Source organism: Polistes fuscatus, unplaced genomic scaffold (assembly GCF_010416935.1).
Source record: "Polistes fuscatus isolate 324 unplaced genomic scaffold, CU_Pfus_HIC Scaffold12, whole genome shotgun sequence".
In the NCBI taxonomy this organism is placed as follows: Eukaryota; Metazoa; Arthropoda; class Insecta; order Hymenoptera; family Vespidae; genus Polistes; species Polistes fuscatus.
Window position 1 is genome coordinate 2709971 of NW_025113020.1, and position 20116 is coordinate 2730086.

At 28.3% G+C, this 20116-nt stretch overlaps 1 long non-coding RNA gene across 2 annotated transcripts in view; it reads left to right on the plus strand.

Moving 5' to 3' along the window:
* The window catches only part of LOC122513238, a 44962-nt gene that overhangs the window by 24525 nt on the left and 321 nt on the right, over positions 1 to 20116 (plus strand). The window contains exon 1 of one of the 2 annotated variants that reach the window (XR_006302705.1): positions 11755 to 13774. The exons of the other annotated variant lie outside the window; for it this stretch is intronic. This is a non-coding gene — a long non-coding RNA (uncharacterized LOC122513238). Of the gene's footprint in view, positions 1 to 11754; positions 13775 to 20116 lie in introns of those variants that run through there. 2 annotated transcript variants of the gene reach the window in all.

Here is a 20116-nt window from a genome sequence, read left to right on the forward strand (position 1 = left end):
ATAAAATAATAATAACTTTTAGTAAACTACGGAAGAGCCACTATTATGGCATACAATACTAAAAATATTAAATTTGTAATTATAATTCTTTGTACATTCAGTGTTATTATTTATTTTTAATTGACTTAACAATAACTATATAGTTATGAATATTATTTTATTAATGAATATAATAATTATCAGCATTAAATAGTTCAATAATAAACAGTATAACTTTTGTCGTAAATCGATCATTTGATCAGTTACAATATAAAAAGATGCACATAAACTGTCGATAAGTTAAATGTTAAACGTCTTGATAATACAACTGACCTTAACAGTATGTAAAGGGTTAAAAATCTGTTTGAATATTCTCAATGCGACCAAAGGAAAGGGTGAGGGGGGACATTGGTTAGATATCAAAGATAAATATAGTCAATATGATGAAATCCTGGGTGATAAAAGGGGGGTTGGAGTCAGGCACGTGGAATCTCGTAGGTTATGTTCGAGTAAAGAAAAAAAAAGAAAATAAAAACAACAGTAGAATCCTCTTATTGGGTGGTTTTGCGTTCAATAAATACGCGTCATGTTTGAAATAAGAAATTCGTGTTTTATATTAGTCTTCTAATTATTCTACATTCCCTATTTTCAATCGTGAGAAATCATAGCGAGAGCAGCAGCGTTTGCGTTCTGACGTGGTTCACAAACAACAGACGATCGTGTGGTTGACCTTGACCGTCGTTAAAAAGGCCAATCGCGAAGAGGCATCGTAGTAGAAGGGGAGGGCTTGTCTCTAGAAATTATTTAAAAAAAAACGTTCCCTATATTTTGTATACTCTACGTCAAAGATTATATTTAACCAATAGGATAATTTCTTATCCGTTTACGAATGAAAGGAAACGTTGTCAACTGACAACATATTTCTTACTTGCTTATCATATTCGCACGGGGATACATATGCTCGCCCTTGACCGATGTTCACCAACTGTACTCTATTTGTACTCTGTCTTCTTTCCTTCCATCATGTAAAAATGATATCACTACAAAAAACTACTATAATCCCGATACACTATGTCTTTGCAACTTTCAAAGCGGTACGTTATGTTGAATCATTGATAACTTGTACTTTCAATGGTAAGAGTTCTAGCTTACTTTTTAACTACGACTTTAAACTAAAGAAAGGTCGAATCGAACTATGAGCTGATTATACTCATCCTATTTTATCTATTTTTTTTTTTTTTTTAATTATTTTTTTTTTTCTGTTATATTAATACACATTACGAACGGGTATGACGAGATATTTCGTCTTTCGTATGTTAAATGAAATAAATATTTTATTTAACAATAATTTTTAACTATACTAACAAATCATATAATTATTTTAAAATTATTATTATAAAATATATATATATATTATATATTGTACTTTTTTAAATTAATAAAAAATTTAGAATTATTTTATAAATATATTGTTTAAAATTATATTAAATATACATTCACTAATTTGAAAATATGAAATAAATTTATTTCATATAAAATAATTTATGAAATAAATATGAAAATATTTATGAAATAAATATTTTATTTAACAATAATTTTTAACTATACTAACAAATCACATAATTATTTTAAAATTATTATTATAAAATATATATATATATATATATTATATATATTATACTTTTTTAAATTAATAAAAAATTTAGAATTATTTTATTATAAATATATTGTTTAAAATTATATTAAATATACATTCATTAATTTGAAAATATGAAATAAATATGAAAATATTTATGAAATAAATATTTTATTTAACAATAATTTTTAACTATACTAACAAATCACATAATTATTTTAAAATTATTATTATAAAATATATATATATTATATATTGTACTTTTTTAAATTAATAAAAAATTTAGAATTATTTTATTATAAATATATTTAAAATTATATTAATATACATTCACTAATTTGAAAATATGAAATAAATTTATTTCATATAAAATAATTTATGAAATAAATATGAAAATATTTATGAAATAAATATTTTATTTAACAATAATTTTTAACTATACTAACAAATCACATAATTATTTTAAAATTATTATATAAAATATATATATATATATATATATTATACTTTTTAAATTAATAAAAATTTAGAATTATTTTATTATAAATATATTGTTTAAATTATATTAAATATACATTCATTAATTTGAAAATATGAAATAAATATGAAAATATTTATGAAATAAATATTTTATTTAACAATAATTTTTAACTATACTAACAAATCACATAATTATTTTAAAATTATTATTATAAAATATATATATATATATATATATATATATATATATATATATATATATATATATATATTATATATTGTACTTTTTTAAATTAATCAAAAATTTAGAATTATTTTATTATAAATATATTATTTAAAATTATATTAAATATACATTCACTAATTTGAAAATATTTAACCACCAGGTACAGTTAGCAAGAAAATGTCTCGTCCGTAATATGTTTTAAGTGAAACTTTTCAACAGAGGATATCAACAATTTACAAGCTAAATAAAAAGTCAAAGATTTTGAATACGAATAATTTCAATGGTGGGAGAAGAGGGGGAAATATCGATCAGACAAGCAATGTATATGTTACGGTTGTAATATTGAGATAACAAGGGATATAGAATGTACTCATAAATCGGGAAATCTGTGAAACATCTGCACATCATTTACATTGCCTGTTGATTTCTATATTTCTGTTTTGGGTTAATTTATAAAATGTGCTTCATTCGAATGTGTTCAGAGATTGGGGGTTGAAGGGGGAGTGATTTTAAGCTATTGTAAGTGAAACAAATTAAGAAAATTTAACAATTTATACACAATGCTCTTAACAATTTTTTGTCAATCATTGGAGTATGAGAAAAAAGATTTATTCTTATAAATAAATATATTTTTTTGTATTCTTTTAAATTCTTTTTTAAGAGAAATGCAGTTTTCTGCATTGCGTGCCAGATAGATTTTATCTTGTTCAAGTAAACTGTATGAAATATGCGTTCATAGTAGTAGATTTTGATAATACTAATCGTAAGAAAAAAAAGACGCGAGTGTCGAAAGGGAAAAAAGAGTGGGGGAGGAGAAGCCAGTATAAGACGGGAACAAATGAAGACACATTTTTAAACGACGCGTGACTTCATCTAATCATTCAGTTCCCTCAAGTTCGTGAATAAAACGTTTAAGACTATCAGAAGTTGATTAAATTGTTTACACTTCTGAGATATGTCAACGATTTAATTAGCGTTAAGTGAACAGTATAATTTGTCCTTTGTCAAGCAATCATCGATCGAATATGGATAACGAATCGAATGTTTCCGAAATATGCCTCGGAGTGGTGGGGGAAATCGATAACAGTGACGTAAAAAAAAGGCGGGAGTGAGAACTCGTATATCCAATCAAAGAGCTCGCTTGACAAATGACAGAAACTATCCTGGACTGTTCATTTGTTCACTTAACGCTAATACACAAATACACACATAAACATCATGAACGTATTTTATCCTACAATCCCCTTCAAATATAGAAAATCAAGAAAGATAGATTCTCTTCAAGGCTAACGAGTATCTGTGCACACAGATACGCTGAAAAATAAAAAGATTTCCTTCCCTACCGAAAGGAAACCTAACCTATTATCATTGTTGTTGTTGAAAAACTAACCTATTATCAACATTATCGGAGTTTTTATTTCTCATTCGTCCGATATCTACATAAATGTCTCAATTTTCCAGAAAAAATAAAAGACAGTTTCCGTCACTAAGTGATTACCTCGAAAAGCAATAATTCAAAGCATAATGATCAGCCCGATTAACACCACACCTCTTTATATACATTTTTTTTAATGGCGTCATATAGTAGAATGTATTTTTTTCTGAAATGTTTAATACCTCTTCTGTAATATTACATAATTTATCTAAATCTTCTAATGAATGTTCACATTTAATTTCAATAATTTTTATTCTTCGCGTCTTTTCTGCGATATAATTAGACTTCCACTGCTTGATTTATCAGAATTATAATCAACATTGATTCTTGATGTTAATATATTTAAATTATCTTTTAATATAATATCTCAAAAGCAAAACGTCTTTTCGTTATAACTCAATGTCAGTAAGCTTAAAATTTTCATCTTAACATTGATTTTTTTCTCCATTCTTTTTGTCATAAAATATTTTAAGCGTAATCAGCCAATCAAATTATTAGTATCATAAATCAGTATCGTATGTTAATAAAATCGACAGTGCGAGAATTTAATAGAAAAAAAAGCAGACGTTCGGAAATAAAATAATATTAATTTTCAGTTTATGAATAAAGTGTCATCTATTTTTTTAAAGTTTCAATATAATTATTTTAGATTATAAACAGTAATAGATAAAAAGTTAGGTTAGAAATTATTTAACATTTGATTACAGTACACGCCTATTTTTGATACGTTCTCCTGTTTTCGCTAAAAGTTGGAACGCCTATAGTAATAGGTTATGGGACAGAATGGGGACATTTTTTAATGCACAAAGGGTTAATAAAAAGGTAAAAATTTGGATTGTTCGAACAATGTCTTCCCAAAAGCCTATTGCAAAGAACGTAATAACAGTTAGTATTCTTTATCGATCAGGTACATTAAATCAAGAAAAGATTTGAATGTCGTCACCAATAATAATATTCAAAAAAAAACAAAAAAAAAAGAGCATCATCGGGAAAATAAATCATTTCAGCGATCTTATCTAACATAAGACCAGGGACGGCTTTATGTTAAAATACACACGGCACCTGCTTAGAGACGTAATAAATTTATAACCTCAAAAAACGTAAAAAAACAGTCACACAAAGTGAGAGTTGAAATTTGGCGAGCAGTTTCCTCCAAAACATCCCATTGCATTAACATTGTGATATTTTTCTGATCAGCTGCGTAAAATCAAATTGATAAAAAAACGTCAGATTAATTTGAGCCATTACTGATGTTAGATAAAATAATATTCATAGGGCATAGGTAAAAAAAAAACGTAAAGGCAAAAAGCGGAGATTATTCCCTATTTAGATCAAATTACTTTGACGATGACGTTAAAAGGAACGATATCTATCATTGACCATGCCGCGCCTTTTGTTATCTACTTCCGACCCAACCCTTCGGTCACTGCAACAGCAGTAGGGGTTTGGTTCTTCCCGTTCCATTAAAAGTCGCACACATTTGTGTTCATCGACATTGTAGAAGAAGAGACCACACGAAGTGGACGACGAATACGGTCTTACATTAGTGTAAAACACACACACACACATACTTTTGGAAATATAACTCGAAGCCGAGCCTAGTCGGCGTACATTATTTACCAGAGAATAGTTGATAATCGTGTCATTAAAGGAGCGTCCAACCTTACCGACGATCGACAAATATAGTCGGGGGAAAATAACTTCAACAGACAAAAGACTATCGCATCGTTATCTTTTTGCTATTTCATATATAATACTGTCCTAGAGAAAATGCTGTTATTTTCCAAGGTTATAATGTATTATAAATACTTAAAGGGTAGAAAGAGACTTACATGCATTGTTACTCTATGGACAGGGGCTGAACTAACACAAGTCTATCGCAAAAACGATTTTTGATCTATTAGGGTGAACCAAAAAAGTTCCTGCATTTTTTTCTTTTTTTATTAATATTTTTAAAGTAAATTTTACAAAAACAATCCATTATGCAATTTCAAAGTGTAGTTTCAACGACTTACATGCATTGTTACTCTATGGTCAGGGGTTGAACTAACACAAGTCTATCACAAAAACGATTTTTGATCTATTAGGGTGAACCAAAAAAGTTCCTGCATTTTTTTCTTTTTTTTATTAATATTTTTAAAGTAAATTTTACAAAAACAATCCATTATGCAATTTCAAAGTGTAGTTTCAACGACTTACATGCATTGTTACTCTATGGACAGGGGCTGAACTAACACAAGTCTATCGCAAAAATGATTTTTGATCTATTAGGGTGAACCAAAAAAGTATTTTTTTTGTTTTATTAATATTTTTAAAGTAAATTTTACAAGAACAATCCGTTATGCAATTTCAAAGTGTAGTTTCAACACAATAAACCCACGAATTTTTGGTTCATTCTAATAACATAACCTCTACATGAAACAATTTCTGATACATTTAATATTGGGAAAAAACGATTTTTGATCTATTAGGGTGAACCAAAAAAGTTTTCTTTTTGTTTTATTAATATTTTTAAAGTAAATTTTACAAGAACAATCCGTTATGCAATTTCAAAGTGTAGTTTCGATACAATAAACCCACGAATTTTTGGTTCATTCTAATAACATAACCTATACATGAAACAATTTCTGATACATTTAATATTGGGAAAAAACGATTTTTGATCTATTAGGGTGAACCAAAAAGTTTTCTTTTTGTTTTATTAATATTTTTAAAGTAAATTTTACAAGAACAATCCGTTATGCAATATCAAAGTGTAGTTTCGATACAATAAACCCACGAATTTTTGGTTCATTCTAATATCATAACCTCTACATGAAACAATTTCTGATACATTTAATATTGGGAAAAAACGATTTTTGATCTATTAGGGTGAACCAAAAAAGTTTTCTTTTTGTTTTATTAATATTTTTAAAGTAAATTTTACAAGAACAATCCGTTATGCAATATCAAAGTGTAGTTTCGATACAATAAACCCACGAATTTTTGGTTCATTCTAATATCATAACCTCTACATGAAACAATTTCTGATACATTTAATATTGGGAAAAAACGATTTTTGATCTATTAGGGTGAACCAAAAAAGTTTTCTTTTTGTTTTATTAATATTTTTAAAGTAAATTTTACAAGAACAATCCGTTATGCAATATCAAAGTGTAGTTTCGATACAATAAACCCACGAATTTTTGGTTCATTCTAATAACATAACCTCTACATGAAACAATTTCTGATACATTTAATATTGGGAAAAAACGATTTTTGATCTATTAGGGTGAACCAAAAAAGTTTTCTTTTTGTTTTATTAATATTTTTAAAGTAAATTTTACAAGAACAATCCGTTATGCAATATCAAAGTGTAGTTTCGATACAATAAACCCACGAATTTTTGGTTCATTCTAATATCATAACCTCTACATGAAACAATTTCTGATACATTTAATATTGGGAAAAAACGATTTTTGATCTATTAGGGTGAACCAAAAAAGTTTTCTTTTTGTTTTATTTATATTTTTAAAGTAAATTTTACAAGAACAATCCGTTATGCAATATCAAAGTGTAGTTTCGATACAATAAACCCACGAATTTTTGGTTCATTCTAATATCATAACCTCTACATGAAACAATTTCTGATACATTTAATATTGGGAAAAAAAAAGACATCCCGTTAGAAAATGAAATAATAATTTTTTATAATGATTTAATAATAAAAGGTAGAGAATTTTGGATAGATATTTTTGTTATAGGTTATGTGAATCAACTTTTTCGTATTTAAAGTTTACGGAGGTTAAACAATTTTTGAATTAATAAATATTAATAACATTCTTCCCCATTTATCATGTATTAGTATACAAGATATATATTTCAATGTTTTAAAATATTTTAATAAGTAGAGACACATTTTTAGAACAAAAAGTCGATCGCATATAGAATAAAGTTGGCTACTCCTGTTCTATGGTGCACATACTTTCTGTTTCATTTTCATTGAATGAGAATATGCATTTGATTATCTAGAAAATTCGTACCAATTGATATTTCAAATATACTATTGTGAAGTTACACTAAAGTTACTTTTGTTTTGCTTTTAGTATCGATAGAATCATTTATTTTGTAAGTTGTTACAATTATTTCATTAACATCCGACAGAAGTTTCTCGTAATTTCGTTTCTTATATCAAAAATTATAGCTTCTCTTGAAAACGTTAACAATCTTTTCTCAAATGGATTAATTTATTGAGCTAAAAATTTTTATTATATTTTTTCATAAAAAAACGAAATTTTTGTTGTTGTACTGCGCCTAAACTATGCATGAAATTTCTTATTTTGTTATTAAATCGAAATATGCTGTATAATATGCTGTAAAATACACGGAAGCCACTATAGTGGCGTTTAATAACTAAAAGTTGAAGTATTACAAACATTTTAGACGTCACTGGAATATTATTTAGATTAATTCAGTAAATTTTGAAGAAAAATTTATATAAATTTGTGACACGTGTCTTCTGGTTTTATTACGAAAGCATTCAATTATTTTGATAAATGAAATTTCGTGTTTAATTTGCTGAAGAAATGTTTTCTGTTGTGATAAATCCTCATTTGTTTTATGCATGATAATCCTAAAAACACCAGTACGTGGATACTGCATAATATATAAACATAGCTAAAAACTTCACACGCAATATAATCTTCAGATATAAACCCGATAGAAGAACATTTCGGAAAAACATTTCATTATTTTCCGAGGAAAGCATTAAAAATGCTTTCGCGAAGATGCGAGACAAAATTCCGCCACGCATAATCATCAAATTTATTTCATTCAATAAATAACAACAATTAAAAAATCAACGGAACATCTCATCAAATATTAATTAACTGTTCGTTATAATTTGTTTTATTTTAAACTACGGTAGATAACATTATTATTAATTTTTATTATTTTATTTTTTATTATTTTTATTAATTTTTTTAATTTAAATTATTATTATTAATATATTATTGCCGGTGTATTTGATCGTTCATTCTTCCTCGTTATCAAAATAAATCATTATTTATTGCACCGTACACTTGTTCTAGAGATTTCGAAAAACGTGTCGTTTGTTTTTATAAAAAGAAAAAAAGAAGAAGAAAAAAAATCAATTAACAAACGGCAATGTCACAAAGCCTTGTAAAAAATTCATTAGTTCACGAATACTTTCCTAAACCACCCCCTATCATCGTGTACATTTTGATCTATAATTAAAATAGTTGGTCAGTTGTTCAGGTTGCCATTTCTTAACTGACTCACCCTGTATACGTACTTACGTAAATCCATACATAAATATGTGATACGAAACTAGGGGGGAGATTGGTTGGAAGGTAGATAGGAATTTCTTCGCGAAAAGTCGAAGGATCATTTACGTAATATATCACGAAGTCGTAACGAGAGAATAACGGGAACATTTTCGAAAGGGCACCACCAGTCATTTTTCACAGCCCGACCACTCGCCAACAGGACACATTTTACACTTTCACTCTATCATTTATTTATTTATTTTTATTGCATACATTTGCTAATGAAATTTGACTTTTTCATTTTTTTTTCTTTTTTATCTGTGTAACCTTTGACGTTTTTATACGTAAACGTTGAATGGTTAATGTCAAAGATAGAAAAGGTTCTATTCATTAAATGTCAAGTTCTTCGAACCGTATTTCAATTTCTTACAATCTCGCGAGTATAATGAAGCTTTTTAACCTATTATATAATAAACATAATGTTACTACTACTTTAATCCAAAAAATAAAAAGTAATTTTGTGTGAAATTTTTTATTTTATTTATTGACTCTTTAGCTGTATCATTATTTTTTGTTTCTTTCTTTTTATTTTTATGAAAGCTTTTTTTATCTGCTTTCTTTTTTTTTTTTTTTAATTCAAAATAACGCGCGAAAACAGTAATGCGTACGATAACTTTTTAACAACATGGCGACGATGGGTAACAATATGGCGACCTATTAAACGAAACATTGGAAATATCGATTTTTCTTTTAATTTTTGTAAATAAGAACAAATTATTATATAACTAAAGTAATAAAGAAAATAAAAAATGAAATGTTAATAGCTTTTAAAAAAACGTTCAGCTTAGAAATAGCTTAGAAAAAAATAGAATAGCTTAGGACAAAATTTTTGAAAATTACTTTTCGTTTTTTTAATGTTTTTTAATTTATCTCACAATTAAACTGTGTGTGACAAGTACACTCGTCGCGAATAAATATGATTGTATTATAATTTACAGCCTGTTGTCCCAGTAAATAAATTTGGTTGTGCATAATAATAATATGTTACAAAATTTTGAATAATTTTTCATTCTCGCGTGCAGGAACATCTTTTTGATTTTATGTCCTCCATTACAATAACATATTGCTTAACCCTTATACAGCCAATCAAAATGAAATTTATTGTGTTAATTAATGTAATGATATATATATAGTGTTAGTTTATCCGTGTGTCCCCTTCTCTATCACTTCTTTCAGAAACCAGTGCCGTATGCCAATAAAACTGACCATTTAAGAATGTTTTTTTTATTTGAGGTTATAATTAATAATATTTAAAAAGTGAGGTTAAGAAGATTATAAATTTAAATATTATTATTTAAGGTTATAAACAGTAATAGGTAGAAGACTTAATTAGGAATTATTTGAAGAAAAGAAAAAAGTAGAACAAAATATTGGATTTAATTTTGTTGTCACCCTATTTTTGGTACGCTCCTGTCCTGCCACGCGTTATAACGTACACATTTGGTTAGGACCGGGTGAAACATTTCTTTGATACTGAAAGGATTAAAAAATAACTGTTTATTGGTCCGATTTTAAAATTGCAACTGTTTAGTATTGATATTAGAATGCAACTTGTTTGTTAATACGATCTTGAAACGCAACTGATCCCTGACCGATCCTGTTTTTATGGTAATAAAGATGGAGTTTATGATTTTTAGAATTCGTTAATCTTTTAAGCGTCAAAAAAATGTATAGGTTTTTCAACACTTACAGTTAACGAGAACAGGAACGTATCAAAAATAGGCGCGTACCGTAGTCAAATGTTAAGTAATTCCTAACCTAACTTTAACCTATATTACTATTTATAATTGAAAATAATTATATTTTAATTTATTATACTACGTGTCATATTATTTGTAAAAATTTGATGACAATTTAATTATAAACTGGGATTTAATATTATTTCAATTCGGAATGTCTTTTTTTTTTTTATTAACTTCTCGTATTGTCAGCTTTATTAACATACAACACCGATTTTTTGATAGAAATAATAAAGAGGGGGGAGTATACGAACTAACGTTATACCATTACAATAAACAACGACAAACTTCAATTTGATTGGATGTATCCCCACTCTCGTTTACGCGTAGATTCGTGAAGATTTTGACGTTCAGAGGGTTAATTGACCAATCAGTGATGACTCCACCCTCGTTAATTCTTAGAAAAGAGTATTAGTTTTTTCAATCAAGATAGGCGTCAGCGAAATTATAGTTAATGATTATGTTTAACGTTTCATTCATTAGATAACTTTATCGGACGTCTAAAGTAACACGACCGGTTTTAAATTGCGTCGCCATTAGTTATCAAAAAACTGTTTGCCGTAAGCTTATTTATATTGCTCTTCTCACGTCTCGTCGTAATAATATATTTAAAAGGAAATTTACGATTTTTATATAAATTAATTTAATAAAAATATAAAAAAATACATTTAAAATAAATATAGACAAGATTAGTTTTAAGTTTTATAATAATAATTATATTTCGCTCCATTATTTAACCAATTAGCTGTGATTAACGAGTATATATTAATCATAGGAAAAAAGTAATTACCATTTTCTATACTTAAAAAAAAAAAACCTTTAATGAAAATTAAAATATTCGTCAATTTGAAGATGCGCAAAAATATTTTAAGACCAAGACGAAACAAAAGGTAACAAAAAAAAAATATAAATAATTATTATGAAAATACACACACACATACACACACATATTATATATAGCGTGAACAAAGTAAAATAAATTCGACCAACTAAATTTAATGCTACACGTCTAAATCGGGGGTTACATTTTCCAGATTATATACCATGCACATCTTCAAAAAGTAATTCTGCACGAAGATATTTACATTTTTACAAAAATAATATTCTGAAATAATGAAAAAACCAAAGAAATAACATGCGTGGTGTTAGTGACAATAATTTAAACATGTGTATAGAGAGAGTAAGTAACAATAGTGGCGAACCATTAAAAAGATTTCACAATATCCACTATAATGGCGTATCATTCAAAAAGATATTCAGGAAAATCATTATACTGACATACCATTTAAAAATATATCTGGTAAAATCATCATAATGATTTATCGGTCAAAATAGGATATTCCTGAAAGCCACTATAATGGTGTAACGTTCCTACAGATGAAAATTATTATAGTAATAATACTAGGAACTATAGTTTCGTACTATTCAAAAAAACAAAAGCCACTATAGTGGTGTGCTATTAAAAACAAATGAAAACGAATACAGTTTTGTGCCGTTATAGAAGATGGTAGCCACTATAGTAGCATACCGTTCAGAAAAATAAAATCCACGAAAGCCACTATATTGGCGTATAGTTTAAAAAAATATCCACGGAAGTCATTATATCGGTGTACCGTTTATGATAATCATTATAGTGACGTACTATTTAAACAAAAAACTTTATACGCGAAAGCCATTATAGTGGCGTATTGTTGAAAGCGATACCCACAAAAGCCATTATAGTGGCATACCGTTTAACCATTTGTGACGTACCATTAAAAAAAATTGTATACGCGAAAACTACTATAGTGGCGTATTGTTGAAAAAAATACCCACAAAAGCCATTATAGTGGCGTACCGTTTAAAAATGTACTTGGGTACTGTACCATTATAGTGGCGTATTATTGAAAGCGATACCCACAAAAGCCATTATAGTGACATACCGTTTAACCATTTGTGACGTACTATTAAAAAAAACTATATACGCGAAAGCTGCTATAGTGGCGTATTATTGAAAAAAATACCCACAAAAGCCATTATAATGGCGTATCGTTTAAAAATGTACTTGGGAAAGCCATTATAGTGGCGTACCGTTTAAAAATGTACTTGGGAAAGCCATTATAGTGGCCTACCGTTTAAAAATGTACTTGGGAAAGCCATTATAGTGGCGTACCGTTTAAAAATGTTCTTGGGAAAGCCATTATAGTGGCGTATAGTAAGAAAAAAATGAAAAAAAAATAAAAAAATTATCGCGAAAAGTAGTATAGCGGCGGCGTGTGTAGTGTGCTTAAGAATTTAACGGAGAGGGTGAATTCGTGACATATAACGCTTGACGAGAGAAAGTAATGTGACGCGCCGCCGCAGCTCCGGTGTTGTTAGAAGAGCGGTGGTGGCGATTCTTTGGTCTGTCGGTTCAGCTGTGATCGCGACGCGCGTTAGTACAGAAGTTTGTAAGTGCGAGACTGGATCCTTTCACTCGTTCCGAACGTAAAGTTGCACAAACGAATAAATAGTGTACGCGAGTGACTGCACTCCGCGCACGTGTGTTTCTTATTTTTTTTTTTTATTCCCCCTCACTCAGCCTCGTTGTTTCGAATCGTAACAGTGTTACTCAAAGAAACGACAAAATAATAGTGTTCTATTTAAGATCTTAAAAGAGAATCTATCTCTCAATCCACACGAACCTTGACCCTAATTAACACTTACAAGCAGCACCCTATCGTAGTCGCGTTTTTGTATTCGCGGATGCGCAAATGCGCAAATGCGCGAGTGCGCGAGCGCGCGCTCGCTCGCTTTATTTTAGCGCGATGCTCGAATACAAAAAAAAAGGAGGAGTCACGCTTAATCTTTAAAGTACCACCGGTATATAAGTGTGTACTCCTCCTACACCTCTCCCCCTCCCCCATCCTTGGGTGGACGCGATAAATGAGAGACCTTTACTATGCCAAGAGATGAGTCTTCTCTGTCCACAAGGTAAAATTTCATTCTATCATTTCTATATCATTCTTTATAAATTTCTTCTTCTTACAACTGCCCAATAAGATTTTCAAGACTCGCACGGTCAGTTTTCTGTGTTTATTGGCAACGAGCCAATATTCGGTCCCGCGTATGCACGAGAGATGATGATCTTTCTAAACGATATAAACCGTGTTTTTTTTTCTTTTTCTTTCTACACATGTAAGCATTTTCGTCGATATTTATTTGTAATACGATACCAGGAATTATTTCAAGATCATTTTGTCGAAAATTATTATCTTTTTATTGCCTATCGTCAATTATATACGATCCAATATGTTCGAATTAACTGAAACGGTTAGAAAGAGAGAGAACCCTCGTGATTTCTTTGTGGCAGACGTAAGGATCTATAAATAAAATTGGGAAACATTTTCTGGAATAGATATTCTTATTTTGATTTCTGACGCATATTAATTAGGAAGAAAAATATCTTTAAATATGTGTGTGTGTGTGTGTGTTGAAAAGAAACCTAAAGAACATAACAAGGAACAAAGTTTTCTCTGTCAACGAGCATGTTAATTTCGTGTTGCCGACATTCTCATTAAAACAATTTTCTTTTCATTCGTTCGTCGGCGAGACTTACGTAAAAAAATAAAACATAAAACAATAGACACCGCTTGTTTTGTTCTTTCTTTTTTTCTTTTTAAAGAATCCTATTAAAGGAAATATGGAAATGAATTTAATTCTGATCCTCTCTTCTCGTAAAGATTAATTAACACACTAATTGGTTGAAGAATCTTAAACGAAATATCATCATCCATCAGTGGAATTGAGTCGTGAGAAATCCAAACAGTGACTAGGCGATTGTGTTAGGAATCCTGTCACATTAATTTTCATTATCTTGATTGTTTTATGAGCCTATGATTATTCCGCGTTATGCGATACGTATCAACAACCCGTATATAAAACACCGATATCTATTTTGCTCGAATCTAAAGAGAGAGATCTTATCGGAACTCAAATATTCTTCAACGACGAGAAACATGATTCTCGTATCTCTCGTTCACTTTTCGAAAGGGGCGATGAGGCGGTGGTTTGTCTCTAGCCTTGGATCATCTCCAACAGTTCTGCTGACAGTCTCTCTAACCGTGCGTCGAACTCAGCAGCTTTCCGAATTTCACTCTTTCAGGTATTCATATTTTTCATTGTGCAGCAGATAGTGTTATTATAAAATGTGTATTTTAGTTAGTATAGTGTGTTTGGATAAACATCACAATATGTGCAATTTGCAAAGAGACAAGTTAGAGTATAGTATATTGATTAGTATTAATGATTAGGATATTTATCACATTGAACAAAAATTCTTTCTCCTTATTGTTTCTTTTTTTTTTGTTTTTCTCCTTGTTCTTCTTTTTTTTTTCTTTTCTTTTCTTTCTTCAAAGCAACACAACGCTCTTCGTGAATCGCAAATTTCATTCCGCGCATGGCGTTAACTCAATTAGCATGAGGGAGACGATAAAAGAGCACGCGTTAAGGCCTCATTCATACGACGGGACAACTGAAACCTTCGAACGTGTCTCAACTGACTATGTTCAAAACCGTTCGCGGAGAAAATTCGAGAGAAAAGATCAGAAGGAGGTGGAGGAGTGGGGGAGGAGAGGGGGGTCTTCCTCTTATATCTAAAAATAATATTTCAATTAACCATTTGTGGGCCGAATTTTGTTTAATTCGTTACAAACAAATTTGTTTTACGTTAAATCAACGAACATTAACCTACAAATATCGATTAACAATTAATTCGATAGTTTCAATTATTTCATTACAATTAATATATATTAATATTGTAACTTTGAAGGGTAACACAACGGTTTACAAAGTGTGTATAAAAGCTTAATCATTACCATTAAAACATTTCTTACACCAACTCTAATATTTGTTATACACTTTGCAATGTTATAATATAACATTTTATTAAGACTCCTCCTCCTTCTTTTTTAATTTATTTTGTTAATTAATTAAGGAACGCGAAATGTCAAGCATGGAATTTTATAAAACTGTTTGCGATTGACGTTAAACATATATGTATACGTTTCATTAAAGAAATTTTATTTTTGGAACCCCCCTTTGCATCCAATTATATTATTTATAATTGCATCATTAAATAATTGTTGAAAATACATCGTAGGCGAGTTAGGTTGCTTTAGGTTCTGCTTTTAGGTTTCCTCGTTTTTCATTTGACGTGAATCAAAATCTAATGAAAAATTTACGGGTTTATTATCGTTAATACTTCTCATTATTACTTTTTTTTTTATTTTTATATGATTTTTTATCTATATCTTTATAGGTTTCTGATATATAAAATTAAAAACTAAAGAAAACAACGTTATTATAAATATATCAAATAAAAGATATTTATATGATATGCAAATAATAACTAAATGATAATCGCAAAGCAAGTAATAACGAAAAAAAAATATATAATTATGATATACTAAAGCTTTTACACTTTTTCTTGTCTCACAATTATCGATAGATGAACAAATAATGATAATTGCACAAAATGGTTCGCTTTTACATTGATCTGCAGACAATTTATAAAAACATTTATTTTGAAATTATAGGTTAGATTTGATAACCGTTATCAAGAATATTATTGGTTATTAAGGAAACTTTCTATAACAAAACGTATATGCCGTTTTATGGAAAAACATGAAATTATATAATAAAATATCGGTATAAAAATATGTGACTTGAAAGTCATACGCTATACGCGAATTCATAAAAGATTAATTTCTTTTAATATTAAATGTATTCATATAATGACTAGTCAATTAGATCGATTTTTATCTTTTCATTAAAATTCTGTATTCAATATTATCGTTTATATTAAGTTTACTTTGAAAAAATGATAATTTTTAGGTTAAGTAAAAAGTTTCTTCGTATTTTCCCGGAAAATAGCTTTAGAATCGTATAACTCTGGTAATATTAATCGGATTTGGCAATACTTGCGTACGTTTGAAAGATAACAATATCAGAGTAATTAAAATTGAAGTGGTAATATTTTAAAAATTATTGCATCTTAAAAATAAATGAAAATAAAGAAGATATTCGATACGTTTCGAAATATGCCGCCATATTGTTTCACATTAAAGTAATTATATTATTTAATATAAAAGATAAAAGAACCAGAAACACATACAAATAGCAGAAATTTAAGAAACATGAACAAGAGAAGTATAGTTCGAGAATGATTCATTGATAATCAGAATTTATTTAAAACATCTATTGAGTAATTAAGGGTTAAATGTGGTTATGTTTTCGAAATAACCGCCATATTGTTTCACAGTAATTAAAAATCAAATAAACAACAGAGAGTTTATCGGAGAAAACAAATGTTGTTACAAAAAAGAAAAGAATACGATGGAAAATGTTCGAGCCGTTTTTGCTGAGTTTTAGAAAAATTTATTATACGTTAACATTTTCATGACGAGAAACTTAATCCTTTGTTATTTCAAAACTTTAAGCAGAATACGGGAAACGTAGTTCTATGTCGTTAAAAAATTGGCACTTTTCAATTTATTGAAATTATATAAGAAAAAAAATTAAACATAGGAACAAAAATAAATATTTCAAATTAATAAATAATACACAAATAATAATTTAATCAATATATCAGATTGTTAGGGGACACATCAAGAAACACCATTTACAAAATAAATGTCAGGAGTTTCAAGATTTAATGCAAAATTTTATTTATACCTATAAATTTAATCCTATTCATTTAATTAAACAAAATATATTTTCTATACGCATTTGTTACGTTTAATTTATGAAAACTTGAAACAATTCAAATGATTATAAGCATCATAATGAAATGTAATATTTCTTATATTCACATATCTAAAAATAGCATAATCTTATCGTACTCGCATCTCGGTTACAGATTTTTATAAATTATATTGAGAGATAATTATATGCATTGAAATTATATTCAACTAAACATTTTGTCCTCATCCTGAAAATCTGAAATTTATAAATTGGCAGAAACTTTCCAAGCAACTTAATATATGTGCAATATTATATACCAAGATTATTTTTTTTAGATTAGTTTGCTTTCTTGACATTGTATCGGTGACGTTCGACCAGTTATCACGACTATGTACACAACGTTTAGATACTTGTATTTACAAATGTCTCAGATATATCTCTATACGAGATACATCTATATATATATATATATCTATAAACGTAAACCTACTTACACGTTTTGAGTAAGAAAAAAACAATATCTATCTTTGAAAGTAAAAAAGTAACTTGATATACTATGACGAAAGACTATTGTTTCCCTAACATTACCTATTTTCATGAAACTCAACGATGAAGCAAGATAGATTAAACTAAAATACGATTACACTCATAATCCTATTGATGTACACCCTTTTATTTACTTATGTTAGCTTTATGTAAGCTTGTCGACGATAAACGAGTTTCCATATACCCAGGGATGCCCAAATTTTTTTTTTCCTCGGATTACATTTGAAAAAAAATATATCCTCGTTCTAACGATAATTTATTAACACGTTCACGCCGGCGTGCATCACCGGTGGGTCACACCCGACTGTCCCAAGCGTAATATGAATTCGAAAAATATAAAAATCGGCCCCGGCGTGAACGTGTTAAGCAACAAAAAAAATCATTGGTATTATAATAAACTGAAAAGAGATCAACTAATTCTCAAACAATTTATTTTATGATTTATTTTATAATACAATTAATTATAACAAATCATGAATGATATAATTAATATATATGCATTTTTTTAACTTAAAATTTAAGCATTCTAAATTATTTGTGAAACTATACTGTGTATAATTGTCGAGTTTAGCTTGACATAAGAAATCTGATGTCGAGTTTCGTTCGACATAAGAAATCTGAGTGGTAAAAATTAAAAAAATTTGATGATTTTTTGGTCACTTATGGTTATAGTTTTAATATATACTATTTTTGTAACGCATTATAGAATTAAATTCACAGTAAATATGTTGTTGTATCGTTAATTCTAATGACGGTATCGGTGTAATTTATTGAAAGAAAAAAATATCCAAATGATAGAAAAAACTTGTTTCATGGCCATTAGAAGATTAATGATCGTCTATATTCGTTCATTCTTATTTCTCAATCTTTTCTGTAGAATAGAATAACGCGTAATTTAACTACACAATGTGATGCCGACTGACAAATCTATATTTATAATCTAACGATAGGAAATATACAGGGTGTCTCACGTTTTTTCGGCCAAACTTTGAAAACTTAGGTTAGGTTAGGTTAGATACTTTATTACGAAGTTATGGGCAAAATTATTTTCAATTATATACAATAATTTATATATAATAATCATATTAACAAATCTCTATATTTATAATCTAATGGTAGAAAGTATACAGGGTGTCTCACGTTTTTTCGGCCTAACTTTGAAAACTTAGGTTAGATACTTTATTACGAAGTTATGGGCAAAATTATTTTCAATTATATACAATAATTTATATATAATAATCATATTAACAAATCTCTATATTTATAATCTAATGGTAGAAAGTATACAGGGTGTCTCACGTTTTTTCGACCAAACTTTGGAAACTTGATACTTTATTACGAAGTTATGAGAAAAATTATTTACAATTATATACAATAATGAGTAAGACTCTGACGCAACCCTGATACAACCTGTTATGTATCTATTCATATCATGGAAACTCTTGAAATATTTCAAGAGTTATGAGTATGAAGTATTTCAAGAGCGTACTAGAAGAATATTTTGAAATAGAAAGATAAAAACGTTAAAAACTATTCATATTTTGTAAAGGAAAATTTATTGAAAATTCATTGGAAATCCATTCATGAAGCAGACAACGTTGAGTTTAATCTTTTGAGCGTCAAAAAAAATGCCCCACTCGGTTCATAAGCAATTCCAAATCGTAACAGGGACAGGAACGTATCAAAAATAAGTAATAAAAGTTTCGAATAATTCCTAACCTAACTTTTTACCTATTACTATTTATAACCTACAAAAATTATATTTAAATCTTGATTAGCTGTATGTTTTGACGCTCATAGGGTTAAAATCAATATTATTTAGAGACTATGTCACGTTATTCGTAATAACTTTGAGATAAAGAGTTTTTAAACAAACTTTATACGACATTTTGTCCTTATTTCAACTTGTAGAATAAGTTTGAACAGTTTTACGAGAAAAACCTGAGACACTCTGTATGTACATACCAACACATACCCATATTTATGTATATATGTATAATAATATGTTTATACGCGGAGGGATTAGAGTTTACTATTGGTGGGGAA